At 38.7% G+C, this 27948-nt stretch overlaps 1 long non-coding RNA gene across 1 annotated transcript; it reads left to right on the top strand.

The window, feature by feature from the left end:
- Positions 1-6706: 6706 nt before the first annotated feature.
- LOC128851841 (uncharacterized) lies at positions 6707-26104 on the top strand. The gene is made up of 4 exons (XR_008449348.1): positions 6707-10061; positions 18835-18940; positions 20538-20678; positions 24190-26104. It is a non-coding gene; the product is annotated as an uncharacterized LOC128851841 (long non-coding RNA).
- The last annotated feature ends 1844 nt before the right edge of the window (positions 26105-27948 follow it).

Genomic DNA, 27948 nt, shown 5'->3' with positions numbered 1-27948 from the left:
CTAATCTGAAATTTTACTCCCTTTATTATTTTTTACATGATTTTTTTGGTCACTCTTCTGATTAAGAGGCTCTTTTGGTTCATCTTGTACATTTTAAGTTGCTGACATCATTCTAAATACTTCTTATTTTGTCATGCTGCCAGAATTACCTATGTTCTCAGTCCTTTGTCTTCCGAATGTTGCCATTGTACTAACTAAAATATCAAGCATGAAAAACAAAAGCAAATTTTTCTGCAAGTTTCAAGATCTTATCATAAAACTGGAGTGATCATGCCAATACCAATAATGTGCACTTAATATTTTCTCAATAAAATCTGGGCCCCAGTGAAATCAATACAAGTTTTTGCATTATTCTGTGAAGGATTCCTCCAGAAACCTTTCGTCCTTACTCTAATGACCTATTTCCATTTATTAGCAAATATTTTTAAACAAGACATAAAAATTTGTCACCCAGCACTAAAGCTAGGGAGCTTTAGATGGCTTTGAACCCATCATATTGGAATAGTGGAAAATTAAACAGCACATGCTAAAAACATCCCTTTTTACAAAAAGAAAGAAAGAATATTCTTAAACACTTGTCACCAGTGAGAATAACATGCAAACTGGCAACATAACTCTTCTGCAGCTGCACCAAGTTAACACTGCGATGGTTGCCACAAACTACTACAGATCACTTTTCCTGTAGAGCTCCCCAGGTTTCAAATACTGACCTAAGACTACCTATTATTTATTGATTTTTTTTAAAAAAATATCAGATTCTTCACTTATAGAACCATGTAGAACTGGAGCACCACGTACTATTTATCCAACTCTGAATGTAAGCAAAACCTATATTATGTCTCAACTTTCCATTGCAAAGTTCATTTCACTACAAATTAGAAAAAGAAAAATATTGAGGCTTGATTGTTTGATCTTTGAGCTCAAAGTTCTAAACTCTCTTTTAATCGCTCTTATACTCATCTCATAATCTTTTTAAATCCATATAAAAAAAACAAAGGAAAAAGAAAAAAGCTATGTCAAAACATCATCAATATTGAAGGGTCAAGCAATGAAAAGGTACAAAACACAGGAATTAAGGTTGTCTGTGTGCAATTACTCTGTCCCTTTTGTGCCTTTGCAGTGTGAGATAGATTTTAAATTGTAGAATTACATATGTTAAAGCAAGATTAACATTCATTTACCATAAGTTTCTATGCACCATAAAGAAGTGAAAGGTAGTCCAAACCTTTCAGAAACTTGGAATGCATTCTCACTTACAGAGAAGCAAGGAAGCAGAAAATGGAAAATGGATGTTTACCCTTGGAAAGACATCTAACCTATGCAGGTACCTTCTGTATGTTATATTAACATATAACTATTTACACTATGTTGTAGCAATGCTTGCCTGAATTCCGATCTAGAAATGGTCTCCTTCTGCTCCTTTGGAGCCTTTCCTTCCACAGAAGTTCTACAAACATACGTTTGGATGCCTAAATGGTTTAAATGAAAAAAATAGCAATCTAACAGCCATCTTCCACCCACCACTGTTCAACTATGGTTTCAGTGCCACGTCAAAACTGCATTAGTATGATAGCTAGCACTGCATACAGGGATAGCGGCAAGGAAAAGGTGTAGGTGAAAAATGACAAAGCAAGAAGAGGAGTTACAAGAATTTACCCCACATAGTTTTAACATTTTCGTCACCAATGGAAAACAGTTCAAGTACCACAAAAGAAAGACAAAGAAATCTCAGTTTTTCAGTAGTGTTGAGTAGCCTGCCATACAAGAATCAACAGAAAAGATATGCCTTCTGGTTCCTGTGCCTTCTCCTTTGGCTACAAGTTTTCCTCCACTTTCACAGATACAGAACAGATGAGAAAGTCTGGTCATGTCCATATTCGTCTCGAGCTTTGTTTGGGACTTTCTGTATCACCTGATGCCTTCTTTTGTCCAGCAAATACTGTTGAACTGGCTGAGCAAACACAATCAGACCACCTGCCAAGGCTGCCTCTGGTTTGTTCCGGTAGAAAGCTGTTTTTTTCGGAGGATTTTCTGAGTCGCTCCCCTGCCAGTATACTCCAAGGCTGCCCTAGGCACAGGATTTCTCCCAGAGAAAAATCAACAGCTTTACATCAGCGACTGCACTGGCTGCATTCTGTGGACCTCTCGGTTTTAGTATGCAAGCTGAGGGAAGCAGCAGAACCTTGTAAAAAAATATCTGATCCAAATACACACCCTATTACTTGTTGGCGGGCTCACCCAGTGTAAAGATTTCACCAAGAATTGTCTGCAGCCCTGCAATCTGCCCCTTTGTCAGCTGGAGGCTTCCTGCCTCTCAGTCACACTGCAGAGGAGCAGCTCCAGAGAACTCCATGGAGCAGACATGGTGTGAGCACTGTTGCTGTTTCACCTGGTCTGCAGCCCTTCTACTGCAGAGTGCAGTGCAGCCGTCAGCAACACACCAGGGCTTGGGTGATGCTACTTTTCTTTAAGATACCATGAGCACAATATTGCCCATACAACCTGTGAGGGAAAATGCAGTTCCCTCTCCTTGCTACAGTATTCTGCTGTTGCAGCAAATTATGATGAAAGCTAAAGTGAATTATCTTGCTTACTGTCTTTCGTGCCTAGTCAGCTCTAGGAAACAAGCTTGTATTTTACTTCACCCTTCAGAAAACAGCTTTTCTTCAGAACAATCTCTCAATATCTACTTTTCTTCTTATAATTTCATCAAATGTCCCCAGTACATCCAACTTTTTATTCTTGTCTGTTCTTGTGTGCAGTTCTGGCACCTTATTTCTAAACATATGAGATTTACTGACAGAACTTTGTAATGACCAAATACAAAAGCAGGATTTGGTTACAGTTCCCTGCTCAGATGTGCTACCCTTGCTTGAAAGCACTGATCAGCAAAGTTACAGGAGCATAAAAGGAGGTAAGTGTAAGGAGCTGAAGAAACACGCACATCATTTTTAGATGCTTTACATAATTGTTTTTTGTTCAGCAAAAAAAACCAGAAAGTTCCCTTGAATTTATATTTTATTGTATTCCCTTGTTATACAAGAGAAGCCAAATAAGTAGAGGCTGAACCAGAAAGAACAAGTCTGTTTTATCAGTCTACATGCAGATTTGGGCATGCCAAAGACCACGGAATAAACTAGGTCTCAGTTCACCAAACGGAGTTGCTTAACAATGCTCCTCTTAGAGAAGATGCAGAGAGACCCTAAATGTTTTAATGACAGATCTTCACGGTACCAGGTGTTGTCTGTGGAATTATGCCATTTTTTTTCTGTGTAGGACATTCAGGGAAGAAACTTAGCTGACATGAATCCACTTGCAGGCCTAACCTGGATGGCTGTGAATTGGCTTAATCTCAGCTGGCAACTGTGAGCAGTTAAAAACTCTCTCACAGTGGTATCTGGGATTATGCTAAACACAGCAATTTCTTTGCTCTAATGGATTAGTAGACCTGCATGGCACCTAAATTACAGAAGCAAGAGATACAGTTGCACTACACAAAATCCAAACACACTGTGCCCACAAGATTAATGTCACGGTTTATCCAAACTATTAAGTACACTGAACTCCAGGCCTTGCTTTGGTAATTCCTACCCTTCCCAGCTTTCCTGTTGCAGCATCCTGCAATAGCAGAATAATCTCTGTGTTAACTGGACATCATACCTCACTTCAACCCCACTGAAACTGTTACTTGTAAAAATGCTTTCTGAAAGCATTGTTCTAGCACTGAACAGTAGAGCAGGTGAGGGCTTTTTTGTGTTTAATTGTTCACATCTGAGTTATTTAAGATAAAGTTATTTAACATAAAGTTCATCCCTGTCTCGTCACAAGCTCAAAGATGAGTGTTCCACCATAATCACCAGCTACACTGAATTTTCCATTACCCAAAATGATTGCAATCAATTTTTCCCATGCTTATGACCTTGATAATGTCCCAAATCAAACCAGTCAGGATTCTTGCCACTTTTTTAAAGCTGAAGTTCACATGCTGAAGAGGAATAAATTATTACCTACCATTTCAAGAAACATAGCTGTAATGTCCATATTTATGGTACTAAGCATTAATGCAATGTTTGGTAAGTAAGGTGTACAATCTACCTTTATGTAGTTCTCATTTAGTTTTTATTTACCCTTAAAATGTAAGTTAAACTAAAAATACCATCATAAATTAGTACATTAAAACAATATCTTCCATCTCTAATTCAACCACATTAATTTAAGAAATTATCACAGTTTCATGATAGAGCCATCACTGACTCTGGTTGGATATCAAAAATCATTAGAGCTAGGTAGCTACCAAGTAATCAAACACAAAAACTGAATACATGCTGAAGCATATATCCAGTATTGTGGAAAGCAAAAACCCACCTTGCCACTCAAATGCCTTCACAGGTAATTTTCCTAAGCTGTCAGCCAAATATGCCGGTTCCTTAGCCATAATTATAATATTATTGTTCACATCTGCAGTGCTGTAATTTCATTACTTACAGCCCAATCCAAAGATGGCAAAATCTATGCAAGATTCCCATTAACATTTGATAGCTTTAGATGAGCCTACAGATACCCAGCAGAAAGGAATATTATACATAGCTGAAGCACATAAAATAGGTACATTTATTTCACCACAATTATGTGGCTGAAAGCTCCAGATGGTAAATCCTTAGAGATATCTTCCTAAGTTTTATTTACATGTGAGATTCCAGGGACCATCTGTAGTCTGCCAGAAACTACTCATGTCACATTAAAGATCAAAGGAACCTGATAAAAGATGGCTCACACTGATGTATAGAAGTTGGTGCTCAGCAAAAAAAAAAAAAAAAAAAGGTATGACAAGTCACTTTTAGTCCTGCAAAATTTAAGAAAATCATTCTGAGAGAGAGTGCATTATCTGAAATAGCCCTGGTGAAATGATGCTATTTCTACCTCATAAACAGCTAACAAATGTGTCTCTGATATTTATATGGTCTTAGCTATCACTCTCATTAGTCATCAGATGTCACCTGACATGTTTTGTTTTCCCCCAGAAAATGTTCTTTATATTCCCCTATTTACTTCAGCATTTTTCTTCCACGCTCAAAGTTCAAGTTAATGGAAATATCTAGATCACTGTGGAACAGAGATTGCAGAATATTTTAATTGACAGATCTAGTAGACTGCATGACATTTGTGACACTGAAGCAATAACAAAATGAGTTACCAGCTTATATATGGCTTGCAAAGAATGTTGTAGAAAGATCAACATGTTTCTCAGTCATATACCTGCACCTAGAGCCGCTGAGAGACACTCTTAACAGCTGACATGAACAGATTGTAATGTAAAGATTCATTTCAGGTTCATTTTGCTGAGTCTTACAAATAATGTATTTGGAGGTATTAGAAAAAAAATACAAAACATTCACTAGCTAAACATAGGCTTTGGTCAAATGTTTGAATACTGTTCAATCAGGCCTAATTTTCAGCCTTGAAACTCAAGAGACATTGATTTTCATTTAAAAAAAAAACAATTAAATACATCTTATAAATAATCTATGGTGTGACTAAGTGTGAAACCCACTCTGAGCTGGGCAGAGTAGGAAGACTTTGCAGATTAGAGACACAGGGACAATGCTGATATATCAGCCTCTGGTGAGGACCTAGTGTGGCATAATACAGGGAGCTTTAATATGAATATCTTCATCAGTGCATAGTGGCTGAAACAGTGCTTTGCCCAGGCCATGCACAGCTTTCCTCCTCCAGCTCACCTCAGTAACACAAGTGAGCACTGAACCTCAGTTTGCTGGTTAGACATAGTCAGGGCAGCTCTGTGGAAGATTAATTATTTAATTAATTATATTACTTTTTCTGGATTCTTTTTAGGGCTATACCAGAACTACAAAACCTATCTCAAAAATCAACTGCATTCTTTCAAACAGAAGTGGTTGAAAGAATAAATCTTAATGTTTGAGGTCTGTGATGACCATATTCTGCTTATGTTGTGTGTATTACTTACTCTCAGCACAGGAAGATCTACCGCAAATGGACAGAGATACCTGGTACGTGCTTATCCAGTGGAAATAGAGAGGTTAGATACCAAGACACAGGTCTGAAACTAAATTATTCCTTTCAAATGTAGTCTTTTTCTAGATCCAGAAAATGTGTGAGAAATAGGATTGTAACATTAGGTCTGTAGTTCTTATTGCCCAAAAGCTGCATACAGAAAGACCATACACACAAGGTCATAGTTTCTTATTTGCAAAGTCACCCTGCTGTGAGCCTACATAATTTCCCACAGTTTTGAGAAGCAGACATTTGCTGACTAATCAGTGTTAAACTAGTCAACAAACAAACAACAGTTTTTAGTAAAGCAAAACCTGTACAAGAGGTACAAGAGTTCTCTAGCAGTGCTACCTTCAGTGACTCTTGGTAATATTTATTCTTAGTAATTATTAGATTAAAAAAAAAGGTATAAACTGCCTAAAAAAAACAGAGCAGTGCAATTAAGCAATTTTCTTTTCCTCCTAATACACTGGCCTTGTTAAGCCTCAACATTTGAAGTTTAATTTTTTTTTGGAAAGGACATTAAATGTGGACACTGCAATTGAAAAAATTAGGACGTAACCCAAACCACTGCAGAGTTTTTGATGTCGCAGATACTGCATCAGGAACTGATTGGATAATAATGAGTCACCATCAGTTCCTAATGCATTGCCTTCAGCATCTAAACAAGCATCTATGAGTCTCTAACATGAATAGCTGCAAAATTGTAATGTTTATATATTTGCTAACTGTCCACCCATCAAACTTGACAGCTCTCTCATAACAAAAGGCAGTATTACCTTAGAGGGAAATCTAAAGGTACTAGTGCTGTTCAGTGGGACACCTCACTCCCTCCCAGATTAGAGCAGTGGAATTAGAACCTGATTGGCTTGAAGGAAAAGAGAACTGTTCTTGTCTGAGGTGGTTACCTCAACAATGTATTTCTCTTCATAGAGGGTTTGCAAGACATACCTAAAACACAGAGATGGTGATAATGACAATGATCACTTATATTGTATCACATTTCAATGTACTGCAAAATTACTTACAGTCTGTCTTGTATCATTACAATATATACACATAAAATAGGCATACTGGTTTATATGTATGTATGTATCTATGAGACCAAGGAGAGAGAGGATCTTTTCTTTGCTGATGAAATAGAAGCCACACAGAACTGGAACACAGTGAAGGACAGCATATAGTCTTAATGCACAAGAACTCACGCAGGAACTGGATGAAGCCTATCAAATTTTAATAGCATGTGACATCTGGGTAAGTAGAACGCCACTTATAAAATATTAATTTGATGGATCTTTGCATCTCTCTGGGTTCTTGCATTTCCAGAAGTTATTTCAGCCTTGATTTAGACCTCACCAGAGGAACATAGCCCTTACCAGCACAATTTCTATTGATAGCATGATTTCTCAGAAGAGCATTGGCTCAGAGCAAAGCATCTGGACTCTCCAGGACATCTGTGGATATGCTGGAGGTCTCACATCTCTATTCCAATCATATCTCACCCCAAAGAACTTGTGATCATCAATCTACAGCTGAAAACTGAAGCAGGAAGATGTATAGCAGGATATCAAAAGTAGCAGTGAACTTCCTTGTATTAATTACACACAAAGATAGCCTAGCAAATCTTACCTGCACTCTGACAGAAAGAACATCACCTCCTCCACAGCTCTTTGAGAGCAAAGTGGATGGCTAAGAATGTAATTATGATATAACAGAGTCAACTGACACGGTTTTACTCATTATTCTTATTCAGACCTGAAGCTTAAGACCTTAAAATACAACCTCCTGGCTGTCTCCTCATGAGTTCTACCCATTTCTTCTACAAAGAGATTAGTCTGGCCACAAACTTTGAATAAGAACAGAAATCTGGAACTAATCTTCATCCCACAAATTGTAGGCATTTCTTTCAAAGGTGTGTTTCATTATGTTACATTGTTAGGAAGCAAAATGCATATTCAAATCCTAAATCCAGAATCCATGTCCACAGACATGAGAAGTGCTGACACAGGCCCACAGGTTAAATCCTCACAGTGAACCATTCCACAGAGAAGGAAATTTGCATAGCACAAAAGCAGTCTAAAGGCACCACCGTACATGCAGAGACATGGAGCACCTTCTAAAAGGCAGGAAACATGGCTTGTGGCAAGAGTAATTTTAGAAGTAAGACAAGAAGCCTGAGTAAGCAGATGTTGTCTGCAAGGTCAGAAAGGTAAGTGCCGGTTTCACAACGCTGCAGTTTATGTAGTGACACAGAACTTATTCCAGACCCTCTGGGGAATCAGCACCACCTGTGTTGATTTCTCTGTTGATCAGATTAAACCATGACCTACAATCTCCTCCCTTCAAGCCAATCCCAGACTCCTGCACATGGAGATCCATGTTGTCTCCATCTGGCACTAAGGTTCTGAGGGAACAGTCCAAAGGAAATCAAAGTCATTTCTTAGCCCTTTTTTTTTTTCCTTCCTGGGAAAAGAATTTAAGCCTCCCACCATTTAGAAACGCTGGCTTTTCACTTACTTTTTCCCTATTTGCTATCTTTTTCAGAACACTTGCATTCAACGGGAAATACACCAAACAATTTTATCTATTACTTCATTTATTTTGACCTTTTCTAGTGCCAGAAATGTATTCAGCACGTTGTGTACGAGTGAATAACATAGTTCCACAGGCCAAACATACACAAAATGTGAGGAATAATGGCTGCAGAAAGGAGCTAGCAATAAAAAAATTAAATAATTAATAATAAGAGTTAATAGTTATATATGTATGAAGTATTTTACATGAGGGAGGAGAGGAAGAGAGAGAAGGAGAGGGAGAAGGAAAAGTGAGAAAAGAAGGAAAAGGGGGCCCATTCAGTACATTCATCGATTTCACGAGCTCACACCTGTTTCTGCAGGAGATACACTAAGCTGGCCAGCTGGCAATGTGTGGACAAGGGAGCAGAAGTGATCCTACATCACACAAACACGCAGAATTTCATGGCAGATGCTGGTCTAGGTGCGGTGGCAAGTTTAGCCAGTTTCCTTCATGACCATACACCAAAGAGCAAAGATTTATTTGAAAAGTTTAAAAGGATTGAGCTTTCTGCAATTCGCACTGCCTGGTGCCAGTCACGCTCTGATCTCAGAGCATACTGTTACAATCCTCTCTTCTCAAAGCCCAAGACTCTCATTTAGACAGAGGCTGTGCCAGCCCTAACCAGTAAGAGTACATCCCTCTCAGAAATCATTACAGCTGTAAAGCACACAGGTAGTCTTCTTAGTTTTACAGGAGCCATCTTACTTTTCTTTGGTCAGTCTTTAAAAAAAGCTTTTTTTTTTAAAACAAGCCTTAATTTTAAGTTTTGCTAAATGCCAATGCACTTGATGAACTTAACAACTTTGTGGTCATATACCTACAGAGGAGGGAATGAGGGAGAGAGAGAAAGAGAGAACAAGCTTTTACAACAACAGCTGCAAAAATTCTTACTCCTTTTAGGTTTCATTTTAATTTACTAGACATCAATGTGACCATATCCCTTGACGGTTGTTCTGAGGTGCTCTGAAACCCAGTGCTTTTTGGTCTCTTTGATGTACCAAGTTTCCTGTGCAGTGCAACGCACAGTTACCTCTACTCTGGACTTCCCAGTACAGGGGCTGTGGGAATGGCAGATCTGGGCCTTTGCTTTGGACCAATTAATCACCAAGGAATCAGCACAGTATTATAGGTATCATCAGATCCCTATCAGCCTAAACAGAAATGCTTTGAGAGAGTAAATGGGTGGCAGGACCAAAGGGAGCTTATGTCATTGAATTCACACTGTAATCTACTTGTAGATTGTTTAGGCCTCCCATCTCTCATCCTCTTCTTCTCTTCCTGTTTCTAGGAAAGAAACTAGCCTCCACCCTGCTAATGATTCCTTAGGGGAAGCAGCGTCAAGAGGCAACACTTGCTGCAGCAGAGAAAAGCCACGGCTGCTGCTGCTGTCGTGGCGCACAGCATCAGACTAAGAGCATCTGCAGCCTACCGACATCAACTCATCTAAGTGGGTGAGGAAGAAAGCCTTCCCCCATGGGACCTCAGCTGGTTCAGGGAGGGAGGGGAACAGTTTTCAGTGAAAACAATCCACTGAGCTTCCCAGAACCCCAATAATGTCTGCATTCTCCAGAGAGGATTTGCAGAACGACAGGAACAAACACAAACAGAAAGATGCATAGCTGGAAATATCATTTGAACATGATGTTTCACAGTGAAAACCAAGGGCAGAGGGTTCATAAAGCTCTTGCTTCGCATACCCACCAGCAGGCAGCAATGGGTTCCTCTTGCTTTGCTTATTCATAACTTTTTTGCCTCCCTTCTCCCTGGTGCACACTTACAGCCAGCTTCTCAGCTCCCTCATCAAAGCCACTGTAAACAGGTAAAGAGGTCAACAGGGACAATTTACTCTTTCTCCACTGTTTTTTCTCTCCCCTTTCACACTTCTATCCCAGTTCAGCTACTGCCTAATCAGCCTGCAGTGACAGCCACAAAAATGTGGCATTAACTATACTTCTCCTCACTTACCTTTTTCTCACTGCCAGGAGAGTACCCAGTAATTCTCGCCCAGGGAAACCTTTTTCATCTCAGAAAGAAAGCAACGTTTCCATTACTTGCTCTTGTTTCCTGATCCAGCCTTTGCCAGAGGACAGTGTGCAAATGCGATGTTCCACCAGGTTTGTCAACCATGGAGCACCACATTCATTTATGACAGGCATGATCTGGGAGAAAAATGAAGAGGGAAGAAGGAGGAAGCATTTGATAAGCTAGTAATTAAATACTAACATGTTCAATCTCTCACTCCGCTCTCACTGCTTTTGAAGACAATAAAATCCACAGTGGTATTTCTTAGGAATCTCTATACACACAAAAAAATAACTGAGGCAGGCATTCCCTACAATAAAAATTATAATAAATGTGTCAGACCAAATCCATCTGATTCATCTGGCAGTAACAAAAACAAGGTGCAAGAACAAGGTAGTACTTTCCCAAATGCTCTTCCAGACTCCAAGAATTTGTGACTCATGCACTCCCTGAAACATACGTTCCCGTGCATTTAGTACCCCTAACAAATTTATTTTTCATGAACCTGTCTTGTATCCCTTCGAACCCACCTTATCTGCAGCATCCATACTACCTAAGGCAAGGAGTTTCACAGTTTAACTACACATAGTAATGAAGAAACACTTCTTTTTGTAACTCTGCTCAGTAGAGCTTCCTTCAAACTTTACCTTGTGTGAAAACCTGCTACCTGAGTATACATATGGGAAACAGCATTTGTTTGTAAAAAAATGTGTGCAAATTTGACCACACTATTCCACAATTCCTGCTGGAAAAGGGAGAAAGAACTATGGGGAAAAAAAAGAAAACATGGGGGCAAAAAAAAGCCTAAGCAATGAGGAAAGAAAAGAAGGTGACTGTCTGTGGTAAAACAGGTCATTGTATCAATAAAAGAGAATCTGTAATCCCTACTTGAAGGACACAAAGAAGTCTTCTAGAGGAGTTTACACATCTTTTGAATATCTGCCCAAGAATCTTAGCAAGTAGAAAGATGTTTTAAATGACAGGCCCCCCTCTCTCCTGACTGCATACTTGGAGAATTTTAGATGATTATTTGTTCCATCAGGCTCATTAAATAAGTTACACCCAATAAATGTGCTCCAGAGATACCCATTTCAGACAGTAGGGCATAAGTAACTAGCACGGAGGTCTATGGTCTCTCCAGTTTTGATTAATCCCCTTCCCACTTGGACCATCTCTCAGAACAGACAGAGAAGGCGCACAAAGCTGTCCACCCTTCTAGATGACTCCACAGTCCTGATGGAGCAACAGCTTGGGGCACACACTGCAGTTAGCCACCCACACACATAGGTTAATGCACTTTTTGATGATTCATAAGCCCAGATCTAACAGCAGAATCAAGCCTTTTGTTCATTATTTTGGAATGAAACATCAACTAACATTTTTTACAGATGACTGTCAAGGCAAAATCCTGGACTGAGGAGTCCTGCTTATCTAAAACAATTTTCAGCTACGCCCTTTAAGGCAAAGCCATGTCTATTAAAAGAAATAAAGAAAATCCCAAAATCATAATCCTGGAACATACAGCTGTTTAGTGTAATCCATGCAGTCCATTATGTCTAGATTTTGCAGGGCTCCTCTGCATGATAAATGCTATTACTGTGCTACATAATCCCTACTCACTGTGGACTAGTTAAGGATGGATTTGTATAGTCTTAACTGCAAATTCTTCTGCTTTTGGGTGTTCTTGCTGAGTCTTTAATAAGATAGCTTTGAAGTTAAATTACTCTCTTAACAGTTGCAACCATTGCATTTGAGACACATACAAGATGAGTAATAAGCTTGTAAAGCAGGAATTAACTTTAATCAACAGGAAAATTTTATCCATCGATAGCTTTGACAGAATTAACTTCAGTATCATGCAAATCAAGTCTAACTTTCAAGTTACTGGAGATCTTGCTCCTTCCAGCTAATTCTAATCACTAATTATTAAAAACAGGAAGAGTGGCGGGGAGAGGGGTGTTGGAGTGTTAAGGGAAAGAGGGTCAAGAAGAATCACAACGGGCAGTTAATTTTACTGCTAATATTAATAATCAATAAAACATGTGCAGCGCAGCCACCCAAAAGATGACTGCCCACATTTTGAAGGAAGAGTTACATCAGAAGATGGCCACAGACGAATATATTGGCACGCAGCTCAACTAATGTAATGCACAGAGCTCAAATGAAGGAGACTATGGACACTGAAAAACTGCTCTGACATAAAGATATATTGCCACATTCCCTTTTGTAGGCAAAGGGGAAAGATTAACAACCTATGTGTCAGCTAACAGAGGACAGATCTTTATGAGGGAAGCATTTCCAGAATATTTTAGATGATCGATCATTTTCTTTGACCTCCCCACAATACTGTGATACCCTCAGAGCTACACTGCTCATATTTGCAAAAAGAACACAAAGGAAGACACTAAAAATGCAGATCCAATTAGCAATCTCCTCTTTTATCTTTATTGTTGTTTTCCTGATGACATAGACACAATTTTAGATAATAATGTACACAGAAAAATGTGTGGATGTGGATGTAAGAAACTGCAACAGCCTGTTTGCACAGTTGGCAATGTGAAGTGTAAACACATCGTGGCATACACTTCACACAGCCAATAAATACAAAACTGTACATTTAGATTCCAGTTCCGCAAACGCGTTTTCTCAGGCACCCACCTATGTTCAGAAAGCATCACTTGCACAGTAAGTACATATTAGTAAACAGCATTTTTTTTCTCTACAGCATTTAGTAAGATAGAAGAAATAAATTTTTATAACATAGGAAATGATTTTTTCTTGGGCACAGCCAGTGCTGACAGATAGAGACCTATCACAGCATTTTTTTTTAAGAAGCAGGTTCAGGAATGTTATTCTATGACGCAAAAGGGATGGTCACTGGCTTAAAAGCCTTGGCCTCTAGAAGTCTTTTTTCAGATATAAATAATAACCCATTTTGATCAATTTTTCTTACTCGGTCTATAACCTTCTTTTCCTGACATTTCCAATCTATTCTGGCAGCCATATTATTTCTACATATTTAACATGTCTCACTGGTTCACATCCATTTATATTATATATGAACACTTACACAAATAAAAAAATAAAAAGCATTACAGTTGCAAAGTCCAGACTCCAAATGTTATGAAGTGGCATAACATTCAACTTGCACATTTTTACACACCCACAAAAAATTTGTTTCTACCTCTTAATAGTGTCTACAGACTATGAAGGGAAAAGTCATCAAGACTACATAGGATCTTTTGATCCAGACTCATTGTAATACAATGTACGCTACCCATAAGAAAAGTTCAGCATCTTCATATTTCATTTGCTAGAGAATCTTCAAATGTCATATATGACAAGAAATCTGGAGTGTTACTTCTTTAGAAGTACTACAATTGATATGGTACTTTTAATTCTGTGAAACAAACCACTAGGGTAAGACACATTTTTACACAATTTATTCTAACTTTATAAAATTAAAAATCTGCCATCTGAACACAGCATGTATGGTCTCTCACCAGAGGAAAACTTCTTGACAAAAGCTAGAAACTTTTGTTATCTAAATCTTTCTGTAGAAAACTCACAGAATTAATATTCTCATTAATTGATAACTTGATTTTCATATTTCTAATCTTTCACATCAAGACATTACAGAGAGGTTTCCAAGCTTGCCAGTTGAGATGCAGAATTTATTATCTCCATGAATCATTAATTTTAGGCCCCTATAAAAGTACAAGGTCATTTAATAATGCGAATGATTATAGCCCATCCCTGAAGTCTGAGCACCGTGAAAGTAGCATCACCTCTGCTATATCAACAGGGACAGTCTCAAAAATATTCTGCCCAGAGGCTACCAGGTTTACAAGCTCTGCTGAGAAACCATCAGCACTGCAAGTTCTCCATGTCCTGTTTATGCACTGAGCTGGCTGAGACCGCAACCACCAAAAACTCCAGCTGTTTGTGCCAAAGTTCTTTATGTAGATGCACAATTGGAACTTGTAAATTATATGTAAAAATAGCTAAGGCTCATGAAACTCCAAAATATTAGTAGTTTGACCAGTGTGGCCAGCAGGGTAGTAATTTCTGTGAATCCAGTATCTGGGGTTCTTGGAATTTACCAGCCCTGCTGGCAAAGCAGTCACATCTTGTAACTTTCATTGGGGCAGGAATGAGGTTCAAGGAACTTACAAGCTCCCCAGGGCAGCTGGAAGAAGTTGCAAATTCAGTTAGACAGATACCTAGTGTTCGTGGAAATTTGCCAAGCCTTTTCAGAAAAACAAATCACAGCTCATGACGTTCATAGTTTTGTCACTGTTGGAACTAACAGTAAGGTCCACTGCAGAGGTTATGCTCCCCACTGAATGCCTTAACAAGAATGTGTCTTTGCTGGGAATCTAAGTTATATTCCTGGCTGTGTATCTACAGGACAATATGAACTGCCCTAGAGATACAACGGCTGCAGCTTCTACTATATGCCTGAAGGATACCGTAAATGTTGTTCTCATGCAAATTAACCTCCACAGTCTATATCAAGTATCTCACACAAAATAAAACAGGCACCAGAGGAGCCAGCAACTACTTCAAGTTCCAGCCACGGTGCAGTTCCGGAAGGATTAATGAAAGGTGAAGGTGAAGATGTTCCTAAGCACAAAGTAGTAGTTTGCTTCTCTGAAGACTGCTATTCGGAGATAGCCCAAACTATCTTCCTGACTGTCATCAATGAGAAGCACTGAACTGCAAAACCACAGGGGGAACATTGATCCTTTGAGAGGCAAGTGGGTAAGAGTGATGGGACAAATGAGAAAAGCAAGGAAAACAACACCTACTCCTGGATCTGCTGCATTGTGAGATGGGGAACAAAATATCTCACATGAAGGGACAGATGTAACAAGATATTATCAAACTATTACTTCACTGTTGCTTCAAATAAAGCACACACACTAGCTTCAGATATTATGTGCTTTGGCCTAACCTTGTGCCTGCAGAAGTCTGAGAAGTTTAAAAGACTCAGGCTGCTATTATAAGAACATTATATGTGTATCAGTGCGGTGTGTATGAATTCATGGATATTCTACTATCTGAGCATTGCCACAGAGTCTAACTAGTTATCCCTGGAAGTTTCCATCTCCTGTCTGCCTCCAAGTGTCTATGAAATCACTAAGCAGCTTCTGTGGAGCATCGGCATCTCTCCACATCAAAAATCAGTGTTAGATACTACAATTCAGGAGGGGAGAGGCCACTGAAATCAGTCAACATCAGCCCTCCTAGGAAAAGAAGATTCTGCCTCATTTACAGCACCTCAGAAGGCCAGGATTTTCTGGAGAGATGTCTTGGGACTCTGTGGCCTCCAACACTGCCCTCTGACTTCCCAGTTATGCAGCTACATCAGGCTCACATCAAAAGGAAATCCTTCTAGTAAATCCCAGAGATAACCTGGAGAACCACTATCTTTAGTAATTCTGGTTCACACTGTGTGGGAAGGGGAAGCCCCATTCAGATGCCTATTCTTTCAGCTTACTCCAAACCTGCTTTGTGCAGTTTAGCACAGAGAAGCCTCTACAGAACCCACAGAGACAGATATAAAGCAGACACTACCAGAAACACCTTTACACAGCTGCATGCATTTTCCCTCTATGTCTCCATGTGTGCATGTGTTTTTCAGCACATGTAGATGTGTGTCCACAGGTTGGCCCTTACTTCCTGGACTTCTGCACCCAGAGAAATTGATTTTTGCCTTCTAAGAAGCATTGCATTCATCAAGTGGAAAACAAAAGAGGCTGTAGGAAACATGAATAGGAGGGAGATGTACCCAATAAGCCTGGATAAAGGAAAACCTGATTCACCACCACTCTTTAGACTCTGCTTATAACACTGACTTCCCTGAGCAGAAGTCTTCCCTCTCATTTTAATCTTTTTAAGCATCTGCACAGGCAGTAAACATTGATTAAAACTGTTTGCAATCAATATTATCTTTACTTTTCCTTTTATCTACACTGATATTAGTACGCACAAAGAAACTTCTCAACAAGAGCCTTCTCTTCTGTGCCCTATTCTTCCATCATGCACATATCCACTGCCATCTCAAAAAAAATACACTCGAGTAACGCAGCCACTCCTAAACTCCCTTGTGCTCTACTCTCTGTGAATCCGAAACAGTCTGTTAGTCCCAGAATATGAACCTTAAGACAAACCGCTGCATTTAGGATTCCTAGTCTTTCCAACTTTCAGATTTTTTTCCTGAATTCATCTTATCCAACTTTCTGCTGAACCAAACTGAAACCACAATTTGCACAGAACATGAAAATACAGCAGCAGCTTCAGAAAATACCATACCGGGACAGAAAAGTTGAATCCTCACTAAACAGTCTAGCTCTTCTTAACATCACATGGAAAAACACTTCTGTAGTCATTACAGAAACTCACAAGATTTCCAAATAACTGTTACATAGAGAGTTAGTTAAGTGCTTGACAAAGCAACAAATGAAGCCTCACAAAGGACATGCTTGTAACTAACAGCTTGCTACATCACTTACATAACTTACTGATTCTTTTCTTTTTCATGCAATTTTAAAGAAGTAAATTGACTTAAGGGAGGTAGTTATTACCACAGTTTAAACAAGTAAAATTAGTTTAATTGCATATATTATAATATGCTGGCACTCTCCATAAAGACATTATCTTCCTTTTTAAGGTGAGTCTGTTCAGAGGATTCATAATTTTGGGTCATTTAATCCATGAAAATTCCTTTCTTCATGAACCAGAGCAGAAGACTATGCAAACTAGAAGCGGATTAATGCAGCATTCAGGAAAGAGATCTTTCATCCAGCAGAGAATAATCTTAGACAAACACATCAATTTCAACTACTCCAGACTAGGGCAAGTTCAGCTATGAAACTACATCCCAGTTTCACAGATGACTTCTCTTACCAAGATGAGCTGAAGCAAATGTCCAAATCCAAACTTTTGGACTACACTGAAAATTTTTGGAACAAGCTCTGGAGATAAAGTCTGTGGGCATAAAGTCCTCTGTACATTGTATGGCATGAGAACTGTGAAAGTCCACCTCCCTAGAGGGCACTATGCTCTATGTCTAATATTTCATCTCCACCACAGCTGGCCTGACATCTGAACTGTAAATACAGAATCCCTTCAAAAATAATTGCACATTTTTGTTTGCCTTCCAATAAATATTGTTCTTTTTAATCACCCTGAGCACCGGAGACAAACGCACCTCATGTTGCCACTTTGCCACTAGAGGGCAGCTCTATATTTCTAGATCTTTTTCATATCTCAAAGAGGAATTATTTCATTGCATTCCTAAACAATGCATCCACAATGCATAACTTGAGCCTAAGAATCCTACAAAATCTTTCTTTGCTTTAAAGCAAAATACAGTGGTTACCATCTAATTCACTGCTTTATCATGCATTTATCTTTGAGAGGTATGCAGAATCCCTGTAAACAAACTGCAGAAGGAACTATGCTAAATTGACTTTCTAATGAAGAGCACCATTGAGGGAACATCTCTATTTTGCCAGGGTGCTGTTTGTTTCCATGGTGCATTCCTGATCTCATAGGCTTAGGGTATTTTCTGCTGCTTCTAAGTCCATCTGCTTTAAACAGTAACAATAATAATTTATCGAAAACCATGTTTTTAAAGGTCAGCATTCTTTTAATGTGCATGTTGACGTAAAACCACAAATCTATGTTAAGCAATTTTCACCAGAAAAGAACTGGCTGGTTCAACTTTCTTCGTTGTTTTCCTTTTTTTTTCTCCCTGCTATCAAGTACCCTATCATCTGCATAAATCTCCACCAAAGTTAGACCATGCCATCAAAGCAACATTTGCATTTAGATTTGCTTGTTTGTACGTTCTCCCTTTAAGGCTCACCATCAGGCAATAAATATTTGCTGTCTTGATCACAGGAGCTGTGCTACACACAGAGCATGGTCCCACTTACCCCATCCTCAGCAGCCTTCCTTACACAAGCTTTGGGGGATGGCAGTCTCCACAGTAACTTCATATGCAGCCTGAAGTCAAGTCCAACTCAATGGGGCTCTAGCCATAGATCTGCTTGGACATAAACCTAAAGCATCCTTCAAATAAGCCATCTCATCATTTTTTTTAAATGACTAAACAGACAGTGCATCATGTTACCACATCTCTTGTTCTCTTTAACTGAGAAGTTCTCCTAATTTTTGCCCTTTATTTCCCAGAAAACTCAGCCAGGAGCTGCAAGGATTACTGAGGCCTCAAAGCCAGCCGTTAGTATTATACCACCATAATCAACAGACTCGTGGACTGAATTTCCGGCCTCCTCTGGTAACTAGTTCCTCTTTGGACCCCATACACAACACACCTCACACAGCCACATGGCACTTGGTGCAAAGGAAAAGGGACATTTTTCTGGGACTACTGTATTAAATTACTATGAGAATACTCCACTAATAATAATATTAATATGTTGCACAAGTTACTTTTCCCATTAGAAGCCCTACAAATCAAGCCCTACAATAGAATACTTCTACTGGATACCTTCCAACTAGGAATGGAAAATCACACTGATACAAAAGTTTATTTTAAAAGACACCAGAGGGGTCACTTCCAGATTAGGCCAGGCTGAACTCTCTTCACATTTTGTGAAACTCTTCAGGAGATTTGTTGGGGCATTCCACAGTTCTCTGGGAAAAAAAAAAAAAAAAGAATCAAACATACTGTACAGAGCTTGAACACTTCTGTTTAGAAAATACCAACCTACAATAACAAATCTTTTTGCTATTCACAAGAGAATCATTGAGTATTGCAAAACTTGACAATTACTGATTCATGACAGATTTACGAAAAACATCAGCTTAAGTAATCAGGTCAGGGCACTGCTGTTGACCACAGTGTTGGCAAAAGAAACAATTTCTTTCCTCATATCTTTCATCAAAGTTTAACATTTCACAGTATTTAGTTTGTAGCACTTCATTGGTCCAGACCAGTAAACAACTGATAGCTTGTGAACTAGAAGTTAAATTGTGAGCAAACATGTCTAGTATGATCTCATAATTCACTTACACCGTTCATGTATTTAATTTGCTAATAAAATTACTGAGGATCCCTAATAGTTGTAAAATAATCTATTATTGATGTTAATAAATTCACAAGATGATGAATCCCTTAGACAGCCTCTCAGAAAAGGTATGCTATATCACATATTGTCAACTGGGAACAGAGATTTAATTCAGATCTCAAGGCAGAGAAAAAAACAAACCTACTTTTTTTTGTGAAGGAAATGTTATGTTTGATCTGCATTTCCTCCTGGAAAATGAAGGGGGGAAAGTCAAGATTTTTTTTTTTTCTCTAATAAAGATTACTGCGGATAAATCCACTCCACCTTCTTCCATGCCTCCGTATTCTTTGTCTGACACTGGGGAATCATTCTGAAAAGGCAGCAGTGCAGTGAAAGAAGACCTTCTGACTCCAAAGGGGGCATTGTAATAGCTCCTGTTTACCTTCCTACAGTGCACACTTAAAAAAAAAAAAAATCCTTCCTAAAACTGAGAAAATGTTAATCCATTCCAAGCAATTATTTGTTCTGCTGTAGAGAAGGTATTATCCCAACCTGTTCACCCACCTATGCTAAATGTGACTTACACAACAAAGTGTGTTTTAGCCAACTTTCAAACATCGCAGCTTGCTACACTTCAGGCCTACATCACGTTTCCTGCATTACAGAAGGCTTCCACTATATAATGACAGCTATGTTGGACATAAAACCTGAAGTTAATTGGATAAAGTGTGTCAAGAATTTGGAGTCATTCCACCTGAAGTACCTTGTGCCTTGTGCCACAGCCATAAGCTGAGATTTTCTATATATAAACAGGTTTGTTCTAAAAGGCATGTTACGTGACTGCTAACTTTGAATTGTTATTAGCTCTACAGGAATGTTGTAAAACCACTCAACCCCCTACCTGGAGAGAAACAAAATTATCTACCCTCTCATAAAATTTTCTGCCAATTAAAGAAGAAAGGAAAATCTTTGGTGGAAGGCAGCAAGCTACAGGAAGAAGAGCTGGTAAGACTGTTTCACAGCCTTCTCCTTATAAGTGTCATTAGAAAGTTTTCATCCATTCACAGGAATATTTCATATATTTTTTAAAAAAAAATCTCATTTTCATATAGTTCTACTCATTAAATTTAGGTGGTGTCATCACAAAACCACCATTAAAACAGACAGAATTAACTCTTATCTTTGCAGACTTTCTATGTGAACAGACTATATTAGGGACAAAGAACTCCCTTCGTTATAAGATGTGTCTTTGTAGATGAGATGGGGACACGGTGCCAAAGCAGTCTTGAGTACTTGGATGATGACAGTCAAGAGTTCAGAGTTCATTGCCTTCTACTTTGAACTCCCTACATGCAAGTTAATACACACACACACTCACACATACCAGTTACATTCTATTTCCATGCAGGGGGAGTGCTGATTCTGAATTAATACTAAGTTCAGTAATTATTACAGTTTCCTGAAAACAATCTTAAGCAATGACTCCACTGAATGACATCTCAGTCCAGAAGTCACTTTTTTTTTCTCTTTTTGCTTTTGTCTAATCTTCTTTTAAATCAACATAATAAAGGGAAGTGAAGAACAGCATTAGAAAAATGAGGAAAGGTCTTTCTTAATAATTGCAGTGCCACAGTCCTAAGGCCAAAGTAATCATCTCCATCATTTTCATGCAGCAGAAATTTATCAGCAACTACAAAAGCTGTCCCCAAGGCCATTGTGCAGTTACTCACAAAAATGTAACAGGGTCCTAACCTATTGCAGTCAGACCACACAAGTTTCAACGCATCTCCAGTGCAAGGGAGAGAAAGAACCTGACCCTTGTTCCTAAAGCAACAAATGCCAAGCAAGCTATTTTACAGTCACTCAATCAAATAATCTACTTGAACAGGCTTAATTCATTCATTTTCAAGATTACAAGAGTCTTAGTGCCCACCACTTACTCAGAGATAACAGTCAGAAGCTCCAGCAACATTTAGAGATTTGCAGATTAAACGCCTTCCTGCAAGATTTAGACATTCGAGGTACTTAATAACTGAGACAGATAATTAATAACTCAGCTACAATTTGCTGACAAAATGTTAAACCAAGAGCTTTGCTTTGATTTCAGAAAAGCACAGGAAAGCTTAGCCAATTATGCTTTTTCTGCTCTAATGTTTTCTTGCAAAGTTTGAATTTACATGATAAAAGTCTGTTCTCTCTTGGAGATATACATCTGAGAAATGACTGATGAACACGAGCATAAATGACAAAGGCCTAAAATTCTGACACATTCTCATTATTGCTTCTAGAAGTGAAAAATTTCTGCAACCACAGTTCATAGTTTAAGGTGCTGTCAAACATTATAGTGAGAAAGGCAAGATTTTTCCAATAGGAAGGGAGCTGAAAAGCAAAAGAAAAAAATTCTATGTAAAAAGAGATAAAATATAATAAAGAAGAAGTCTGGAGATAAATATCGAGTAGGATCCAGGTAAATACATTCAGCTTCTTTTTACTGATGTAAGTGATTTTTCCACATGCTTCCTCCTCTTTTTGCTACTGTTTTATAAATGCACAGAAAGACACAAGGACAGATCAGCGCTCCAACTCTTAACACTGCACAAAGTGTCCAGTGCTTCTCTTAAATCATGCACCTATCCTTTATCTTATGGACACTGTGTTCACATTCAGCAAACCACTTTAACCAGCTTCAAGAAGCCTCCTGCAGGAAACAGGAGTACAGCGTACAGAACACTCCCTGGCTAACACAGGAAATGGCAGAAATGTCAGAACAAATCCACACGCGGGAACCTCTTTGAGTGTGTTCCATGCAGTCACCTGACAGTCCTGGGAGCTACCAGCCTGCCTCAGAGCCAGGGGGCAATACTCTGGGCCTCATTCTGCAGCCTCCAAAGAGGGACACTTTAATATCTTAATCTCTAGAACTGTATTTATGACCTGCAGCTGTGGTGCCAAAGAGGCCCACAGCCCGGTACACACTGCAGCTATTGTTGGCTAAACAGCTCTGAGGTTTCTTGAGTGACATTAGCAAGTTAACCGAATTACACTGGGCTGCTCTGGATGGGAGTGGAGAGAGTATTTGTTTGTCTTTGTATCAACGAGTTTATTTTGAGCCTTTATCACTTTTGGTGTTAGCAGTCTTCTGAATTAGAATAGCCCTTAAAGCACAGTAAGGTGTGAATGAGTAGGAAATAATTTCTCAGGACTTTGGGCTTCCAGAGAATGAGAACTTGAACTGATTAATAAAAAAGGAATTTCTGTGCTAGACGTAATTTTAAATTAGTATATACTGTAAATTATGCGCTAGTTTATTACACAGACAAATTGTTTGGTATTGTTCTGCAGCCACTTAAAAGGGATACCTCAATGATTTAGCAGTGGTGTTCCCTCTGTCTCACCCCCAGAACTGAGTTCTTCCCTGATGTGGTTAAACTCCAGCACAGCATATTTTGGGAGCATGCAGGGATATGGACTATTTTGTGCCAGCTTTTAGTTGTATCATCTTCCAGCCTTTTCCAGAATTTGTATGCCTTTCAACCGCATGTATCTGCAAAGAGAGGCAAGAGGATAACCCCTTTAATCCCACAAAAAGGAAAATCCCCACTGCTATTTTTCCTCTGTTTCCTGTATGACAGCATACAGACTAGCACTAAGTAAGTTTAATATTCTAGGGATTTAAAAAGCCCTGGCATACATTCTTTAGTATTAACATGCATATATTCACCAGAAAAGTTGTGTCTCCATACAATAATTAACAGGTTAAATGGGCAGGTTGTTTGCCAAGTTCACCCCCACACCATATAAATAAAAAATGCTGCTACTTTTCCAGTATTAATAACTTTCTCTCTAAAGGGAAAGAAAAGCAAACTCAGAGACTTAGGAAGATGCTTATGAAACCAAATTATCATTTAACCTATCTACTGCTCCTGATGTTTACGAATTCTGAAAAGCAGAACAGTCATTAGCAAGAGCTCTGCCCCTCAAATCTATTCTTCTAAGGTCCTCTTCCGCTGCAGCACTTCTAAGATGTCTCATTTTTGTTATGCTGAAAGATGACACTATCACACTCCTCGGTACAAGAGGTTCTTCAGAAAGCATTAGGTTAAGGGTTTCAAATATGGATGCCAGTATTGAAGGTGTTTAGCAATTTCTGAAAATCAGGACTAGTCTATGTCCTCTTGACTGAGCACCAAAAAGTTGAATTATTCAAAATAATTCGAAAAAATCTGGAGCTATACACAATATTGGAACACTGAAAAAAAATAAAAATTGGGCATACTAACAGCTTGAATAGCCTGCTGAAGTTGACCTGCTAATTTGAAATCCATGCTAGTCATACACACATATTCTATTCCAACCAGCTCACATTTACCTTTCTCAGAAATGAAAAAGACTATAGGACAAAAAAGAGACATCTGCTGCTCAGAGGAATAGGAAATGGATTTCCTGCAGGGAGGGAAGATAAAGAGAAGACACACAAGTTTTTACTCATCCACACTTGTTTTTCTCTCTGAAACAGGGACGTAGAAGTCGATGAAGTTCTGCCTGATTCTACTTTCAGTTGAGTCAATGGCAAGTTGCCCACCGCAGGCCCTGTCATTGCTGCCTGAAGTCAGACTCACAGATAAGCATCCAAATTCCACGGACTTTGAAAGGGATTTTGGTATCTAAGACAATTAACTGTCTTTGGAAATCCTAGACACATAAGAGAATGCATTCACCAAGCTTCCCTGTGCAAGCATCAAATACTTCTTCATTTCACAGAGAGAGAGTGTACCAAGAAACAGCTTAAATTATTTGCACAAAGCTTCACAAGAAGCCAAAACTAGAGAAGAAAACTGTCTCTAACATATTCTGGATAATACTGTATTTGAATTCTGGCATTTCTATTTTGCCTCTTAGCCAAAGCAAGGAACTGCACTGACACAGTTTAATCAGAAGAAAAGAGTATATTCCAGTTAGCATTTTCAATGCCAGGTAGGCTGTCTGTTCCTCAGATGGGTTATGGGTCTATGAAAAGGTTTTAGACAATTCTCATTTTAATCAAACTGGTTGAAATCTAGTGCATTATCAGACTTAAACTCCCGTAGGCAGCAGCACTGGTTTTCCAGAAAATGGGAAGAAGGAATCACAACACCAGTTTTACAAAAGCCACTATCTACAGTTCTGCACATTTCCTAGTCTTCTGTTTCTCTTATCTGGCATGACAAAAAGGAAAATAGAAGAGAAAGGAAATCACTGGTAGAGAGACCAATGGAAAAGAGCTGCTACACAGAAGAAAATAGTTGAAATAGTTAGAAATACCCATACAGGCAAAAGATAAGAAAACTGATCAAATTCCATATAAAACAGCTTAGGAAAACAAAATCTTCACAGCAGTAGTGGTGCAATTAGGGTTAAGGCCCAAATCTGTTATACTTGAAATTCTTACCACATTAAATAGTCATTATCTGTACAGTTAACCCATAAAACCAGACATTCTGGGATTATGAGTAAACATTTGTTAAGTTAGACTTCAAAGCTATGCCCTTGAAAATTCTGAGAAAGCACCTATAAACCTCATTCTCTCATTTTTCAAAGGGAAGCCCAAAATTAGCAGCACATCTAAGCATGACCATTGGGAGTGGTGAACAGTCATGAAAAACACCAGTTATGTAAGACACAAAAAATGATGAACCACACATGGAAAGTAAAATGGACCCATCCTTCCCCCACACTATCACATCCCCATTACATGTTTGTTTTCAGCTGTGTCAGAAAAATACCAACACTTCTGAAGCTCTTCAATTTTCTAATTTATTATGGCTGTACAACTGCACCAATGAAAAAGACGGGCAGCCTCTGGGGAGACATCTTTCTCAATCGCTCACTCTCTCGAACTGACGTTCTCTTTCACTGTCCAAGGACTCTGATGAGAATACATCTACCACATCCCCTGGCCATCCAAATTTCCACCAGAGTTTACAGAAACACACAAAATGTAAGATCGTATCCCTAGGAATTGTAGAAGAAAATCAAATTGCATGCTTGATAAATCACATGCAAACCACATGCTTGATCTTTAGTAAAAGTTAAAATAGAAAATGGCAACAACGTTATACTTTAATATCCTCATTGCATTATTAGATATTTAGAAATTTAGTCTAAGCCAAAGGCCTCAGTACAACGAAACTCATACAAGAACACTCTTATAGGAGATAATTTTAGCAAAATAAAGGCTGAATTCTAGGCTACCAGATTTTCTAACTATCATTGGTTTTTTCTCACCAAATTGCAAGGGTGACAGGGCAGGAGTTTTCTCTAATTATGTGTTTGTGTCATCTGTCATGTACGTACTCTACTGTAATACAAAGAAGCAAACAATAATAGCAAACAGAAATAGTAATAGCAATAAATAAACATTTAACTTTAATGAGAGGCTTAAGAAGAAAGAGTGAATGTCTTCTCTGCCCTTTGCTACTGACACTGTGGTCCTCATTTTTTTTTTTATTTCAACATCTGTGATCAGAAACTGCTGTGGCACATTTTTACCTCTCATGTCAGCTTTCTATGAAAAGTGAGAGCAATTTGCTAACCCAGTTCTTCTTTCAAATTTGATTTACATTAAAGTAACACCTTGTACCACATGCAATATGCTCACAATACCTCCCTTGAAGATAAATAAACTTCTAAAATCTTACCTCAAACACAAGTTCAACATTTGTCATATTTAATCAGCAATAAAGTCAGACAACTAATTCTTCACAATTTATCCTTCACCAACACTATGTCATTTCCAAGTTGAAACGAGGAAAAAATTTTGACATTTGCAGGCAGTGTGGCAGAAAGGCAGCCTGTCATGTTATCAAAATAATTTACGTTCTAAAATTCCTGTGAGTCCAACATGAAAATAACATATCCCCCATTCCAACTCTTAGTTTAGACAACTCCAGTGTTACTTGATGTGACATGCTCAGAAAAAGAAATCATCTTAAATTGACACTGATAGTCCCCACAGCTGATGAATACAAGTTGCTTAAATTCGCTGTGTACTTGATTTTGTGTTCTAGTGAGTTAAGTTTGAAACAGGAAAGGGAGGTCAGATCTGGGAGTAGAATAGATTAAACTGCAATTTTGTTTTCCTCATTTTCAGGCTAGCCTCTAGTATCCATCTCAGCCTGCTCTAAATTATGTCCAGCTGTCTATTGCCCCCAGGGACAATTCTAGCAGCCAGAATTAGCTGGAGTGCAGTGACATTCTGACCACACACAGTCTGCCTTCAACCTACCTATCCTTGGGTTTTTGAGGACAATGGGGGGTGGCAACAAGTCCTGCCAGGAGGAAAATATGTGAACGGTTAAGTCATAAACACATTTGAGTTAAAAAAATGTATGACAACTGTGGTTTCTAAAGAAAGTAAAAAACTGAGATGTGACACAGAGTTCACTAAAGCAGTACGGAATAGAGTGTACCATTTTCAGAAGAAGCCAAAAGCAAATAATTAGGGGCCAATCTCACAGGGCTGCTTTGATAGGAAGCAGTGTCAGCAACAGTTGCAAGGAGCTGGCCTCAGCAATGCCATGTTGAACGGCCAGCAAGAAAGAATGGATGGTTTGACTACTTCTTACATGATGTCTTCAGACATTTCAGATATGTAAGTTGTTCTACTGCTGAGCAGCTCAGTTACATACCTCACACATGCCTCAAAATTTCCAAGGATCTGAATCCTGCCGTCCCACATTAGGCAAATTTCCAGTTGCCTCTGTGGGAAATATCTGAACTACAAAATCATGAACTGAGTCTACTACCTCCCTTTAAAGTACTGAGAACTATCTTTGGCAGAATATGGTATTTCAGCAAATCTATAGCACTATGATTGTCTGGCATTCATACATCCTCCAAAATGACGTTTCTGCCATTCTCTGCTTCGCTTTTTCTAGAGTGCAAACAACCAACTGCAGTTCTGTGATGCAGGCAAAGTTTCCCTAGGTGGTAGATAAAGACAAAATTTACTTCAGTTTTTACTTAATCCAGAATCTGACAAGTGAAATTCAGTTGTCTTTGCATGACATATGTGACAATGCCTTCAAAGCACACTAAGTGGTGTTGCCAGTAGAGATAAGTAATTGATGTTACTGTTTTGCATTCATTAGATTATTAGAATTGTCTGTAGTGCTCTCTGCAAGCATGAAACAGTAGAATTTCAAAACATATTAGGTGGCGCATAACAAGTATGAATACACTTTACACTAACAGGAGTCAATAACTTAGTGCCAATATAACACTTCAAAGTTCTATT

Source organism: Cuculus canorus, chromosome 3 (assembly GCF_017976375.1).
Source record: "Cuculus canorus isolate bCucCan1 chromosome 3, bCucCan1.pri, whole genome shotgun sequence".
In the NCBI taxonomy this organism is placed as follows: domain Eukaryota; kingdom Metazoa; phylum Chordata; class Aves; order Cuculiformes; family Cuculidae; genus Cuculus; species Cuculus canorus.
This window is presented reverse-complemented; position numbering and strand designations above follow the sequence as displayed.